At 45.0% G+C, this 16,710-nt stretch overlaps 1 protein-coding gene and 1 long non-coding RNA gene across 5 annotated transcripts in view; both read left to right on the top strand.

Annotated features, from left to right (window-relative positions):
- The first annotated feature begins 11 nt into the window (after positions 1 to 11).
- Positions 12 to 7,889, top strand: LOC116946131 (uncharacterized). Of its 2 annotated transcripts, XR_012945388.1 has the most exons (4): positions 12 to 1,051; positions 1,254 to 1,370; positions 5,197 to 7,382; positions 7,824 to 7,889. It is a non-coding gene; the product is annotated as an uncharacterized LOC116946131 (long non-coding RNA). The 2 variants fall into 2 exon arrangements; XR_004403439.2 differs by having other exon boundaries at positions 760 to 1,051; positions 5,197 to 7,889.
- Positions 7,890 to 14,431: 6,542 nt separating this feature from the next.
- RHBDF1 (rhomboid 5 homolog 1) overlaps positions 14,432 to 16,710 on the top strand; it is a 49,859-nt gene continuing 47,580 nt past the window's right edge. For 2 of the 3 annotated variants that reach the window (XM_032961016.2, XM_032961015.2), the window contains exon 1: positions 14,441 to 16,207. The gene's annotated coding sequence lies outside the window, so the exon portion shown is untranslated. Of the gene's footprint in view, positions 16,208 to 16,710 lie in introns of all 3 variants that reach the window. The other variant, XM_076069846.1, reaches the window with a different exon arrangement.

Below are 16,710 nucleotides of genomic sequence, written 5' to 3'. Positions count from 1 at the left end.
ACACTTCAGCAAGAATGACACTACAAGAAAAATCCAAACACAACGTGTTTGACAATCATTCTACGAAAGCCCGTTTCAACGACTCTTAAGTCAGACGTATCGTCTTCAATGGGGAACGCTATCTAGCAAAAAAAACAGACCGATCAGCATTGCTGTAATAAGTGACATCGCGTTTTAGAGATACCATCCCTTATCCCAATGGGCAGACCAGGGTGGCGGGCTACCAAGAAATTGCAATCAAATGATCGTCTATGATACAGCCCCGCCGTTGTGAGACACGTGTGTGTGTGTGTGCATACTGCAACAAGGGGAGATTAGATCAGGCGAGGGCAAAATCGTGGTCGGTAGCAACTCTCACAAAGTCTTACAGCAAGCAGCGGCCATAATCAGATTTTACCGTTTCACGCTTACAAAACATTCCAAAAAGAGCACTTAAGAGTAATATGCCCAACATGTTAGCCATTAAAATAACGCTACAGCAAACCCGTCAACCGCTTATCAGTGCCCCACCTTACTGCAGACCAATTCACACCGTATTGGTCACCCCTGCGCCCTTATAAATCTCAACGTTCATCCAACAAAGTCCCATCACAAGGGAGAAACACAAACAGACGAATCAATGTGACTAAAATTCTGCTTTTTTTTGCCTAAATTGAAACGGCTGTACGCCGCATGGACCTGAAAACGCAATGTCCCTGCACAAGAAGAACACGTGCCAACCCGTGCGTGTTGTCACGGTGTTGTCACGGCGTTGTCACATCACACAACGCCGTGCAGTCGCATAACGACGTCGCTGCGGTTGAAGCGGCTTAGGACATTAAATATAGCCCCTCCACACACACCAGCACCAGCAGCACACTAAGCGGGATTATGAGGAGCCGTGTTGATGCGGGTATGCACGAGAGCTGTGCGTTCTCTACGCGAGGCGACTGCTGTGTTGCCGCTGCTGCTGTTGCAACTTGGAGGCAACCCGCGTCATGTGTACAACCATCGTGGTCATCAGCACCCTCGTTTATCTGGTGCGCAGGAGGTTCTTCAACAAAGTGGAGCCGTGAGTCCGCAGTGCCTCCTCGCGGCGTTCGCTGTGCCCCTCTCCGTCGTCACATTTAATGATTAATTGTGCAACCCGCGGGCTCACTTCGCAGCCTTCAAAACAACAACAACAACAACCTTGCAACCCGGTCGGTCGTATCTCTTTGTATGTTGTTGTTCTTATTGTTTGAGAAAAAAATAGTATAAAACCTCTTTTTCAGATTCCATGAAGAATGCAATTTAAGGGCCAAAGGAGCAGCAAATGGAATTGGTGTTCAAAATGGAACCCCGCCTTAGCTGTGCATCGACAACATCCCCAGCAGCTGCCTGCGGGAGAGGTATTCATGAGATCTTGATTGTGTAATGACGCTGCATTCTCTTGCCTACTACAAACTAACGTTTGTAAAAAAGAAAAATACACGAATGAAGCGGTGGTTTAATCGTGAACGAGAATCGGCAGGTTGTGTTTCATTTGGTGGACGGTTAACAAAGATTCTGCTCCAGCGAGGGTGACGTTTTGCTTGCCACGTTTTGCACCAAGTGTCAGCCAGCCACTGCATGGTATAGAGTTAGAATTATATATTATAATTATATATGGATATATATATATGGACACATACACAGTCATTGGTGCGGCACACACACAGGAATGGAATTATTAACAGCGACAATTGAAATGTAAGTGATTTGGCACTGGAATAATGAAGTTCGATAATAAAAAAAAATATACGCAGGTGTTCTGCATTGGGTAAATATTTTAATTTTAAAAGTACAAATATGGCAGGGCCCATATTAATGGCGAATTAATAATTGTCTCTTATCATGATCACAATAAGTGTATTGGACAAATTGCATTACATAATAGCGTGCCTTTATTGTACATAAACATGTTATACCACTTAATGTGGTGCTGTATATATGAAACAAACCCACTTTACTGGGTTTACCGCATGCAAGAGTTTATCTTTTTTTGTTAAAGAAACTAAACAAAATTACGACAGCATCACCCATTTGGATGTTAACCAACATTAACTCCATGCTGAATGTTAACCAACATTAACTCCATGCTGGACGTTAACCAACAGTAACACCATGTCCATTAGTCAGCAGGTGGCACTCTTACCCCAATGGAAGGTGCAATATTACAACGTAATGTAGAATTGGTCGTCTTTCAGCAGCCACGACTGAGTCATGACATGACAAAGCAGCATTACCCTTGTACAATACGTATGTATGTTGAACTTCTTTCGCACCGTACGTAGCCAACCGCTCCAATCGGAGGTTTGCGGTGTGTGTGGGGGGAGCGGGCAACAAACTATACGCAAAAAGCGGTTTCTACATAAATGCGTTTTCAATCAAGACGATGTAAAGATGCATTATTGCTCCAGGTGGCCGAACATCTATTACTATAGTACTGTGCCGCCTGCAACTTTTATGAACGACTGGGTGTTTAGCGATTTGTCGTATTATCCGGCTGTATAGCAAATGAAAAAATACAATTACTTTACTATGCAAGTAAATAAATTGCGTGTTTTAATATTTGTGTGTTTTTTTTATTTTGGGCCCCTTTATAACAAATGCTATAGGCCCCACACTCGCTTAATCCGGCACTCACGGTATGCGGTTATTGTGAATGACATTCGCAAATTCCTCTTTCAGATGTTGGCCGCGGTGTGCTGCGTGTTTGACCCCACCCCCACCGCCTAGAATGAAATGCGAAACTGAGCGAAGGATCCATCCACCCAGCAGCAGGTGGCTAGCGCCTGACACGAACTGGGGGTAGGAGGACAGCGTGGCCCTCATTTGTCCGCCACAGCCATTCTCACGGGCGGCGCAAAGATTCCAGCACCGCGTTTACACTCAAGGCCAGCGGCTTGCGCGCGCGTGTGTGTGTGTGTGTGTTACTAAACATTGTTCGAGAACGCGCGGGATAGAGGATCGTCACTGTTCGGGCCGCAATCAGCCGTGCCTCTCAAGACACCGTTCAAAATCAACAAGCGACGTTAACGTCATTGTTACTGCTGGCTGTCATCAGCAGCCGTGATCTATCCACTGCTGGCCGAAGGTCTCCCCTCCGCCCCCCACCCCCACGAAGTTGCCATCGTTTACGATCCGACGGTGAACACAATCCATGCCTCGTTGCTTCACCTCCACGGTGCGCGTACACGCGGTTGCGTCCTCCTGGCGTGAGTCTCGACCACACCAAAGCCACCATCCTCGACAGCGAGTGACGTCTCCCGGCCCAAGCGAAAGCGCTGAGGGGCCATCCATTTAATCCACGCAGAAACGATCAAGGATTATACGGGTTTAATAATATTAGCGTGTTCAAGCAAACATATAGTCCACCGCCGGAATATCTTAACTCATTTGAAGGCAAATGTAGACAAATCAGTATCGAGGCTTCACCTCCCCCCCCCCCCGTTTCCCATGCGTACAGATTCAGTAGCCCCCCCATACGCAAGGGTACGCGTCTGGGTGAACCCCCCCCCTCCCACCTCGTGCGTGCGTACTCAATGGATGGCCTCTTTCGGGGTGGGTGCTTTTTGAGTGTTTGTTATTATTATTGACATTGAAACGTAAAAAAATCGTCCGTTAACTTGTGAAGTCTCTGTTACCTTCATGAACACAATAGTATCCAGTAGTCTAACTCGGTAAGACAGTAAAGCATAACATTACAGTGGATCGTCGTCGGATGATCACTACATTATCGTTACTTAAAATAGCTTATTATTGCACATTCTTGCATAGATAAAGTTTAGATATTGTGCATGTTTTTTGTGCGTTTTAAATGCGTTAACGATATGAACTTGGTATAAATAAACGTGCAAATAGACAAAAAAAAATCCTATTACAAAAGTTACCTATTTACTCTGCCGTGCTTACCACTCCAATGTCGAAGACTCTGCATGGGGCGATGTACGCAGTACACCACCACCACCACGACTACGCTCTTGTTTCAACACAACCACGATGGGTGTTTGACAATAGCCGGACCTCGTCACAGCCTTTGGAGCGGTTTCGCCGGATCGGTCCGGGACCGCCGGACAATTGATGATCAAGTGTCGTTTAATTCACTTTCAAAGGAGAATCGCTCACTATCATGAATAATTATCTGCATGATAATTCCCGCATTGTGGGTTTGTTCCATGACCTATGCGAGTGTGGATCCCACGCGTCTCCACGTGGTCATCGGTGCACTTTTCAACTTTTTTCCCATTTTCTTTGTCACTGTCCTTGTTTCTAATCAATGTCACAGTAGGTGATATATTGATATATATAGACCTGCTAGAACATTTCAATGTATATACTGTACTGATTAAAACGGTCTTGTTTATGAACAATGGAATGCGTCGCTTTCCACTGCTAAGTTCAGTTCCCCAAAATCATTCCACGCTGTTCTATCCTCTACATTTGTACCCCCTGACGATAATTGCCCAAGTAACCCCCCCCTAAACCGTGTCCCAAAAAAAAACATTTTATTTTGTCAGTGACCCTGTTGCACGGCACTTTTGTTTGGCGAATTTGTCCCCGAGCCCTACTTTTGCAGCGCTCTTTGTCAAGTCCTTCGATCAATCCGCGAAGACAATTCACCACTGCTGCTGCCATTTAGCGGCTGTTGCCAGCAGCAAAACCTCGACTCGTGAATCTCGTCTCAATTCACGTTTATGCCTCTCCGCGTCTAAACTCGCCGTCCGATGACTATTTTGTGCATTCCTTCACGCTATTTTGACTATTCCAACGGTTTTTATAGCACGCGCGCGCGTATCCGGAGCATTGCTCATAAACTAATCCGCTCTGCTAATATTGCCCCCTAAGTAACCAACACGGCTCTCAAACAGCCATCGACTCCACCCTTTGCCAAGGGCGGTGCGAGAGTGGCCCAATAAGAACTTTTATTGCCGCTACCACCTAGGAACGAAGGGAAAAAATGATCCAAGTCCACCAACTGCATGGCGCGCTGAGTCACCGCCACCCACACACGCCTCCCAGCGTCACCTTCCCTTCTTCGCCTCTCCCACACAATAAATGTTGACATTGGAGCAATGACCACACCTATATAATGTCTCAGGCCCACGGCGATGGGTCTTCCTGCACAGTCTCGAGAACGCTTTAGAAGGCGGCTTTCGCCACAACATGTTTTTTTTTACATCTTTGCATCGACAGGTTCCGTCTGCGCAAGTCGCGGCTAGACTGACGTGAGGGGTGATAAGAAGGAACGTGGTCAGCCGTGCGTGCTGCAGCCGCAAGTGGCGTGGACTTCGTGAACGTGATTGAACTCAACACAACTCGCACGCATACTTTATTTCACAAAGGGAGTGTCAGTATTGTGCTCTTAACCAAATGGTAACGAACGTATAAATATACACACGCGCAAAGAATTAAAAATATACACGTATTTTGTATTATCGTGATGTATACACAAATAAACTGACATTTTGTAGTATTGCATGAATACTCTTGATTAGTTAGATTTTGCATGACTATAACTTGACAAAATTATACTGTAATAATGTTAGAAACAGCCTTAATTGGGTCACACTGCAGTCTACCATGACACCAATCCCCTGATGACTGCCTGTTACATTGCACGCACTCTGCCCACACTTCATACCCAAACCTACATGCAAATGCTGGTGGTTCTTTAAACCCCGTGGGCTCCCATTTTTAGTTTTTTACCCCTGGGATTTACCGTAATAGCCTGAACACTTCCTCCAGTCTCACCAATTCATTATGCTAATATGCTACTTAATATAATTAACTTTTGAACAATGAAATTATTATTTTGATTATTAATTTGGTCACCTCCGATTATCACGGTTTAGTTACGTACGGTGCAAAAGAAGTTCAATAGACGTACGTGCGTGTGTCGTACAACTGTATGTGCCCACTTACGGTTCCTGTTAATAGTGTTGCTATTCGAATTTTTACTTTGAGATGTGTAAATGGTTGTCTATATTCAGTGCCATCTGGACATGAAAGCCTGATGTAAACACAGGGGGTGGGAGGCTCCGGGTTCCTGATCATATTTCACGGCTCGTCGGATCACCGAGGGAAAGTCCTTGACCCTGAAATTGTCCCAGAGGAAGGAGTTAATGAATGACAGAAAACGAGACCAGGCCAAAGGGTCCACCAGAGTCTCAGGCAAGCCAGCCACCTCCTCGCCATTTCAGATACAGCCAACGGGGTAGACTTGGAAGAGGGGTGGAGATGGAAAAAAAATATGGCCTAACTTTGGTAATGCTGCATGGAAGAGTAGGCCAAACACCCTCGAGAGCGGCTGTCTATAGCCCACTCTAGCGGGAGGCCCTTCCGCCAGCAGAGACACGAGAGCGCAATTTCAGAATTGCACCTTTAACGTGCAGTTGTCCACGTGCTTTCAGGAAGGGAATTAAAGGAAGCAGTCACTTGAACTTGTAACTTGGTTTTTCAATACAATACTGGACCGTCTAATCTCTCCTGTCATAATTACCATATGATTTGTACACACGCGTCGCATTTTAAAGCGATTTCACTTTATCAACATCAAAACTTATCCACGTCACCCTCAAACCACCAACGGCAACCGTTGCATCAAAAGACAGCGGCGAAGACGAGAGCGGCGTGTGTCAGTGACAAGTACACCGACGTAGCGGGCGTTAGCGCGGGTGAAGCGACGGGGCCTTGAAATGCGTCGCCGTGAATCACGCGAGGCTGAATAAAAAAGGCCCTCGCCCTGCACAGGAGGTGCAAGGGAGGGCATTGATTGGCTGGCTTGTTAACCGCGCTGTTACTTTTAACTGCACGTTGTTACTAAAAGGTTTTTTTGGGGGGGGGGGGGCGGGTTAGATTGCGTAAATATAAAAGTGTCGTTAAACCCGCCACCACCCGACGCAGCCAATTAGTAAGGTTTGTCACGTCAAAAAACGCGTCCAATTAGTGACTACTTCAGCCCACCACCGGTGTGTTGAAGAGTAAATCCACAACATTTACAATTCGATTATTACATCCAGCGCCACTGGGCGATTTGTCGAGACAATTCGCCCTAATCGGCAGGTTTTGTTTACGTGACAAACCTTACTCATTGGCTGTGTCGGATGGTTGCGTGTTCACGACAAATTTATATTTACGCAATTTAACCCCCCCCCCCAAAAAGCCCTTAATTATGAATAATATTGGTTGCGAAAGCCTTTTGGTGTCAAAATGCATATTCTGTGTGGAAAAACTTCAGCCTGTACTGACACTGTTTTATTTCTGTTGCTGTAATTTTGTCCGTGTACATGTACAGCCAATTCTGTCAATCCACTGCTGGATGAGAGCTTCCCCACACCGTGCAGGCTGTGAGGGTTATGTGACCATACTTCACCACGCTGGTCAGTGCGGGTTGGTGAAGGTGGAGGGTGTGTGCTGAACCGCATTGGATGTGGCTACACTGCCCTCTACTACTGTACGTGTTCATCATACAATAGTGGTCGCCCAAACACTATCCAGGCTCAAGCCTGCTTAGATTCAGAGTTCTGATGGGATTGGACACATTCTTGTTTTTTGTTCATAGGCTATTTGTAATTTTGTATTGATTACATTTCTACCGATGTTAACTGTTATGTATTACCGGTATTAGGTTTCTTCTATGTATTTACGCTTGCGATTTTGACAACAGTATGTATTTGTATGTATTGGGATTTTTGCACACAGCGTTGGTGTACGGTGCTTTTTGTGGAAGATTTTTGCTGTTTTTTCCTGGATTTTTTTGTTTGCGCATAGTCACTTTAAGATGTTTTCTTGTTCATGTTTTTGTTTTTTGTTTGTTGCAGTTGCACCCGATTCAAGAACCGAATGGCTCACAGGGCTATACCAAATAAATGAAACTGAAAAACTGATTAAGTCTGGTACTTTATTCTGTAGACAGTTTGGTTTCCATTACAATGTTTCTTGTCATTCCATTGCTCTTCGTGATGTTTACATGTTGTATTTAATGTTCAAGATTAAAACATTGTTCGACTAATAATACATATTTACGAATTCACGTGGGAAATTGTCGCATGTCCCAATGTGATATTTGTGTTTCTGTAAAGGCGTAATACCAGGGACCATCCCTTTTAAATTTACAAGATGCTCATTTAAAAGGAATAATTGACCAATACTTTATACACCTTATGTCTTTGTTCTAAACACAGAAAATATGTTTGTGCAACAGGCATAAGGGCCCGCCCATTTCCTTTAAGCAAACAAAATAAACTTGAGTAGTCTCCAGTGAATCTGATGGAAAAAACACTTGTTCATAGAAAACACATGTTCATAGAACTCCAGTTGCTGGGTGCGCCTTGTTTGTCACTTCTAAGAGCCTTTACAGGCAAAGAAATAATGTTTTAATCTGTTAATCTGGATATTGTTTTAATGTTTTTTTTCCTCCGACAATGTTTTATTGTCTCTCCACTGAAAAAACAAACGATTGCATGGTAAAAGATGAAAAAAATAGCTGAGAAAAATCGAGAAAACGTGTAAATACCCCCACAATGTTAATGTTTTAACTGGCAATACATGGAACAATTTTCGAGGGAAAACTTTTCTTTTTAGTTATTTTAGCTGAAAACACTCAGTAAAATGTGTGAATAAGTTTACATAATTTTAAATTATAATTAAGCTCCATTTCAGGACTTACTGACCAAAAAATAAGGAATTTGCTGCTATAAATAGGGGTAGGCTCTGCTAAATATTAAACGAGAATCAAATGGAGCACACAGGAGTTGGATATCTCTGTCGTTCATCGGGCGACTGGAAAATTTAACGAACGCGAGCGGTCCCCTATCTCTCGCGAAGACCACAATGGCAACATGTATGCACAATGCGAAACAGACGATCGTTATGCACAAAAAAACAGCAGTCGTAGGAAGTCTGGTGTCTGATGTCTGCATTCCTAGATAACATTGACGAGTCATTTTTGTCAGCCTTAACTGTGGCTTTCTCGTGCAATCATTCCCCACCATTTGGCTTCTTCCCTGGGGTGTGCCACGATTATTCCATTGTGCGTGTGCATCCACAGGGTCTGCCCTAATCAGGGTGGACACGACCTCTCTGATGGACTCAACAAATAAATATGTAACCGAAACAAAACTTAATATTTATTTTACCAGGTGATGCCTACTGAGCTATGTAGCTCTTTTCAAGAAGCGACCTGGCCACAAATGATAGCTCAACAAAGTGGCTTATCACGTGGACATTTACAGCAGCCAAATACTCTAAACGCGTGTTTCTCAATGCGGAGGATCCGGAGAAAAATCCACGTGACCACGGGGAGAGAGAGACTTGCACGCTCTAAATATACAGGTGTTGTTAGGGTCGGGATCGAACCCTCGACCTCCTGCATACCAGGCGAGGGAGTTAACATCTCACCACCGCGTCGCCCCCATAGGGATGCATGACGGCGTTCTGCTAATGCGTAATTTTCCAAACACCGCTCGCATAATGAGATTGTGTTCAGTATCGTTTTTGTTTTTTGCGTTTAACGGGGTCCCGCAGTTTAGATAGAGTGTGGTAGTGTAAAGTGTGGGTATTCCCAGACTCCTGCCCCAGTGTGAAATCGTAGGCCAGCATACACTCTCAAAGGACTCTGCAGATCTCTTTCTAGCACAGGGGTCAGCAGCTTTTGGCTCCGGAGCCGCATGCGGCTCTCTAAGGACTGCTTCGTGACCGTTATTTATTAAGGATCACCGTCTCATATTCACATGCAATGCTGCTGTTGAAATATTAAGGGTTTTTTTATAGCAATTTAAAAAAAAAAGTATCTTCTCGTTATTTTGGTTGCCGATCGCCCTGGTCTAGTGGAGGCCTCTCAGCCAGCAAGCAATCGAATGGCTTCGCATTTACCTTGAATACCCATTGTGTGCATTAAACCAACGATTGCATTAAGATTACTCAACCAACACGACTCAATCAAGGAACGAACCGATCAGCCTAATGCAAAGCTCTCTTGAAATTAAGTCATTGGACTTAATTGAGATTTTTTTTGGCAACAAAATTTATGATTTAGCCCATTACCCGATCTCTATTTGTGATTAGTTTTGACCTCATTAAAATACTACTAAAATGTCATCCCAGTTACTGCATCTTTAAGATATGCAATTTTATTACAGACAACTCTGTAAATTAAACGACAGTGCATAATCTCCCACCAGGCAGATCAATCTTCCACATTTTCCGGCGACTCATTTGTGGACTGAAATACACGTGGCTGTTAATTTTAAGGGCAGCAGCAGCGTCCGGAACAAGCATGAAGAGATGCCATTGCCGGCACTGTACAGACTAAGGAGCGTCTTTCATTTGGGTGCAGCTGCCGAAATATCTCTCTAACCTTGAATTCTGCCTGCTTCTCCCTCCCCTTCACTATCCCCAACTTCAGAATGAACATCAACACAGCTCCACAAACCCACTCACCATATTCTCCCCAAAGGAATGCCTACAGTAGCTTTCCAACGTGCTTTGGGTTGTACCCAGTATTGTTCGGTATGATGTCTGAAGGTTCAACTCCAATTGGCACGGTTGGCTACATACGGTGCGAAAGAAGTTCAACATACATACATACAGCGCTGGGAGCTGACGAGCGAAATGTTGGACATCATAGATTGAAAACTAATTTCTGGAAAACTGCTTTTTGTGTTAAGGTTGTTATCCTTCCCCCGCACCTCCGATTAGCGCGGTTTGTTATGTACGGTGCGAAAGAAGTTCAACATTCATACATACGAACACGTGGTACAACTTGAAAACAAATTTGAGAACTACAGAACTACAACTGGGAAAACCTAAGCACGAGAAGTCTTTCATGCTTAAGTTGATGTTCATGTTCTAGAACATTCTTAAGAGTTCGAAATCTAAAGCCATAAACTCTGTAACACATTTCTAAAGAAAAAAAATCCGAGTCAACTGTGAAGCTAACCAATTGTCACATTCTTCAGTTTGTTGAGTGCTAGTCTGGACTTTACGCACCACATTATTTATTTTTAAATTATTTGGATGATAACAGGAGCATCATGCATGTTTTTCTGTCATAAAATGTGTCCATTCATGTTTAGTAATCTTGATGAATTTTGGTAAAAGCTGATCAAATTATTTTGCAGTGAGTAACCACAAAAACAAAAGCCTTGTTACACATTCGCCTTATTCTGACAATTTAAACACATTATATATTTATAGACTGGATTGGTAAACGGTGCTGCACAATAAAAAACTAACACATTCGCCAAAACCACTGCCTTAAAACAGAAAAATATAGACATATTAGCAGATGTTTCGGTAATTGGTGCGTCTTCATAGCAGAGATAGAGCCTAAAAGGAAAATGAATATGCATGCATACTGGAGGAATCCGATGAGCTATATAAAAAATCACAGATGAGTACCAATCTCATGAGCCCACGTGGAAGGTTGTAGCGTCTTTCCATGCTGCCCACAAGATTCCACAATAAAAACAAAGGTCGAAAAGCCATGCCAAAATAAACAAAAGGATCTCTCGGACTGAATATTTTAGGTACTATCCTTTCCATGCCATCCATCAGGGAACACGTGACATGGAATCCGCTCGTATGCAAAGCAACAGTGATGGACTATCCAGGAGACTGCATACCCATGCAAAGAGTCCATGCAGGCAAACGACTGGGCATTGCTGCTGGCAGAAGTGATCAAGAGGAGGCTGCAGCAGAGTGTGTGGGATTACTCTTCTCGCTGACGAAAGATAATGGCTATAGAGAAAACGGGTCCATTGTGGCCACACCAGTTGCTGAACCAAAGGCCAGCTAACTGTGTGCACAGCAAATGTTTACAAAGCAGTTCCTTTTCCACGTTGTCTATGGTCAAACCACAAATAGACATAAACATTCCAGCACTTCTATGTTGATTTAGGTTTCTAGAGTGCTCTTAGGTCAACATTCTTATAAAAAAAAACACCCAGCTACAAGTGCCACGAGTAGATGACGGGATGATTTGGGAGCCCGTTAAGAGAGAACTGAGAATATCGGTTTCACTGTCACGCGACAATCATTACTCGCAAATGGTGGGAAAGTGATGCCCTTTACCGTGTGTACCAGGTGGCTTGAAGGGATATCAGACGTGGCTCTGTATTATCTGCTTCTGAGCACCATTCGCTATCACGAAGGGCCACGTTGCTCTGGGAGGGACCTAAAGGGATTCTTCTTGTTATGGGCCCGATAAACCAAATCAAAACTAAACGATTTTTTTTTGTATTTTACCAGGTAAGGCCCATTGAGATACATAGCTCCTCACGTGGAAATATGATAGCAGACAAACACTCCAAATGCACGTGGTTCTAAATATGGAGGGGAAAACCGGATGACGCGGAGAAAAATCTACGCGACCACGGGGAGAGAGACACGCAGATTCCACATACACAACAGGCGTGAGGCTCGGGATCGAACCCCCAACCTCCTGTATACCGTGGCCCCCGATAGCATGATCGGGGTAGAATTGGTGAACATGGCATGATCTCCACTAGCGGAAGCCCCAGAGAGTGGGTAACTGACCTCTTCCATACGAGCCAGACTTCTTGGAAGAGGTGGGAGCACCACCACTCTACCCCCCTGCAAGCGACACGCCGATCGACTAACTGCGGTGGAACGCATGCAGCGTTCGGTCGACAGACATGGGGAGAGTTCAGATATTGTATGCACGTATGTTAACTTACAGCGTACACGGGCACACGCAAGTCAATTCTGGGACCGCATTGGCAAGTGTACAACTGTGGACTGACCACATTACGTCCGATATATTTGTACGATGCTAAAGTATGTAACACAGCACGTAACTTTTTAACCTTTAAGTACTGTATACATTTACACATAACTAATGTACAACCCAAAAACAACTTGTAAAGAAAGGTAATCCTCAGACATTTCTACCGTAATACGTTTGCTAAAGATACTTTAAAAAATATATATATCCTGATTTCATTTGACAAGCAGTTTTTTTTTAAACCGACCTTTCAATGTTTTCAAACAATTTTACACATTGCTTGCATGGACATAATGAGTCTAAAGTTACGGTCACTCCCGCGATGACAGATACCGAGCTAAAAATATCTCATCAAAGCATACGTGTCATTCCGACTCGCGCGCAGCTCCGACGTCATCCCTTCCACCCCTCCGCGCGACTCAAGGATTGTCTCATGGATCTTGCTATCGGACTCTGTGGAGCTCTTTTCGGAAAACATCACCACCACCACCAAGGTATGTAGGTGGACTTCTCCACACATCCGGCTGTCGCCTGATGAAGCTAGTTGTCATTACTGCCGAAACGTCGTACTCAGATTGTAAATGTTGTGGTTTGGCTCCCCAACACACCGGTGTTGCTGGACTCATGCTGAAGTGGCACGTTCTGTTTACGTGACAAACCTTACTAGTTGGCTGTCGGGTGGTGGCGGATTTAACGACACATGTATATATTTACGCGATCTAACCCAAAAAAAACCTCTATTATGTACGTAGTAATGGTGACACGCGTGATGCCACACTGCCGATGCAGGCAGCCCGAATAGGTAGCTGTGTACCGTGACCCACCAGCACGATGTCTGATGACTCCACTCCAACTACTGGGGGATCTTTTAGTTAACTAATACATATTTACTGCTAAAGAGGCTCCTAGCACGTGGAGCGAAACGTCGGACAATGCGGGACAACACAAGGTGCAACAGGAACACGCATCCGGTGGGCAAAGCTCAAAACATCACAACCGTGACAAACTGCGTGGTGGTAAACCCAAATTGGACTTCTCGCACATTTAGGAGCTGTTGTCAAACAAAAAGAAATGTAAATTAATAAAATAAAATACACAAATGTTTAAATTCGCGCGCTGGATGAAGGCCCCAAGCATTCGGGGTTGTTTGACCATACTTGACCACGCTGGTCAGTGTGCGTTGGTGAAAGGGGGCTGCTCAGGAGCAGTGCAGATACAATTCACCACTGATGTTAACCATGGCCAGGAACCAAATTCAAGTCACCAGGTTCACAGTGCCACTTACTAACCACCGCGCCACCGCTCCACCCCAAAGCTATTATGAGACTGAAAAAAAACATTGTCGGGCACTTGCCACATCCTGGTCGTATTTAAACGTATGACCTTGAACCACTCAACAACGGCTTACTTACACATTTGTTGGTCTGCTCTTCGGCAGTTATTCAATGGGAATGTGTGCCAAGTATACAGAATTAAAATGTGGTCTACCACGCTTGAAACCCCAACTCATTAAGGTGCAAGTGCCAACGAAAGACTTGTTCAAATCACGTGTTACAACCGTGACACTCCCATTACACAACCATTGCTCAATTTTATTGTAGCCATACATCAACAGTATTTTCAAACGGTGCACTAAGATTACTACCGCAGTTACATGGAATCTAACGTGCGGTAGGTAACATCGTGATGTATTTGGTGGCGATATAAATGAACTGCCATAATTACGAATGCTCAACTACTCACGGGCCAAGTAACATATATGTTGAGTATATATATGTTTCGCACAAGCGAATTGGTGGAGTGATAATAAGCGTGCAGTACTGTACTCACAAACAGAAAACTTGAGTTTGATACGCAGCTTGGTTAACATCAGTGGCGATTGATATCTGAACCCATCATGCCCCCCCCCCTTCACCAACCCACAATGACCAGCATGGTGAAGTATGGTCAAAACGTACATAACTGTCATGGTTTGGGGAGACCATAATCTATCAGTAGATTGGCAAAAGGCTGAAAATAATTATTATTCACGTACGCTTTAAACTTAATGCAATTTTCAAAAAATAATACTATCATTGATGCAATTATCACATTGCATTATCTAGTTGTAGTTTTGTGAACAAGAAAGATAGAATTGAATCCAAGTACCGCACAGGACATTCAGAAAATGTGTTTCAAAACCTTGTCAGACGACCCGTGTAATTCATCATTTATTCAGGACAACGTGTTTGACCGACTTGGAAATTTCACATTTTAGCCACCATAAGTGCCATTAAGTAACAGACGATTGACGTCAAGCTAAGAGCCTGTGGTCTTAGGAATCCTCTCGTTGTTGTTGTTGTTGTCTCTCCGTTTATTCGAATGAGCTCTGTGGGTGAAGTCTGAAGCACATTCCATCAAACACGACAAATACGATGGTATTTTTATTATCAGGAGAGATTCCAACTAATTGACGAAAACTAAAACGTAAGAGAAAATGCTTTGCTGGATTAAATAATGCAACTTTAACTGTATTTTCGAACATTTAAAACTGCATTTTAAAATAAACGTGGCATTTACATACTGCCAACAATATACATATTAAATGTGTACAAAATAAAGGACGCTCCTTTTGTAGCTGTAACCGTTATCGACGTACGAGTTCACGGCACTTCTTTGCGAGATAAGATTATTTTGTGGGACTTCTGGGCAGGAGGAATGCTGCCCGGTTAGGGGACAACCTTAAAACAGGCCTGTGAAAAGTCACTAAGCGACGTGGTTGCAGGGGGAGAGAGAGAGACAGAGAGCGAGGAGGGGTGGGGAGTGTGGGTGTGTGTGTGGGTGTGTGTTCGTGTGGAGCGTACGGACGAGGAGGGCTTCCCACATGAGTCATCGCGTGCATGTGACAGCCCGCGTCTGGCAGCCGGTCTGTGCACTTGTGAATGGGGAAATAGGAGGAGCCCGTGCGAGAAACTGCTGCCACCCCGAGCAGGCGCGTGGCTTGGGCCCTTCCCCTCGCGGGGCCGGCCCAGCCACTCGCAACACAAGCAGGAAGGGGAAACGAAGCAGCAGCAGCAGCAGAAGAAGAAATAAAATATTTAATGAAAAGTTCCATGGCCTAGAGGCCCTCCCCCAAACTCATGGTCCGCGAGTGAGGCTCGTTGCACTCAACGCTCCCGGTATTCCACCCCGCCACGCTCACGGGGCACCATCCTGTGCACCCCCTCCACCCCTCGTGGCACACGGGGCCGGTTCACACCGGGGGCCAGTCCGGACTGGCCCAAGCAAGAACAGCGTGCTGCTGCTGCTGCTGTACGACCGACAGGGAGACAGAGAGAGAGAGATAGAAAGACACACGTCTCGGGGCCTAAGTTGCCAGCGCTCAACAACGACACACTCAAGGATGAAACCAGAGCTGTACACGGCGAGGCGGAGGTGATCAACTTCAGCGAGAGACCCCCAAGGCTCTGCCGGACGGAGGTGAGTAGCCCGGAGTCTGCTGCCTGCCGCCTGCCCCACTCGCATCGCCGAGCGTTGCTCTTCTCTCTCTCTCTCGTCACGGAGTCGCCTCGAACTTGGCGGCACTTTTGACTTGCAGCATTCCCAAAGTTGACTACCAAGTAGGTAAGCGGCGGGGCTTGTTTGCGCTTGAGTTACTACACTGCGCATCTTGCCCGTCTTGAGATTCACCGTCACTGCAGTGTATAAAGTGTTCTTTCTTCGTTGCGTTTGTAAAGTTAAGTCGCACGGTTCTGCGTCCGCGCGCGCGTGTGCGCGTGCGCGCGTGTTTAACCGGCGTTCACATCAAAGAGCAAAGTCATTCAGTGGCGTGCACACCGGACACGATACGTGCGTGTACCCGGGACTAAAGCTGCCTCTGTACATCGTTGAGTGTTTCACTTGATCCAAAGTCGCACTCGTTGGCTATGTGTCGCCCACATGGACACACGGTGACACACACAATCTCTCGTTGGAGGTTATCG

This window comes from Petromyzon marinus, chromosome 26 (genome assembly GCF_048934315.1).
Source record: "Petromyzon marinus isolate PM22_M1 ecotype Great Lakes invasive population chromosome 26, UKy_Petmar_22M1.pri1.0, whole genome shotgun sequence".
In the NCBI taxonomy this organism is placed as follows: Eukaryota; Metazoa; Chordata; class Hyperoartia; order Petromyzontiformes; family Petromyzontidae; genus Petromyzon; species Petromyzon marinus.
Note: the sequence above shows the minus strand (reverse complement) of the source record. Positions and strands in the feature narration are given on the sequence as shown.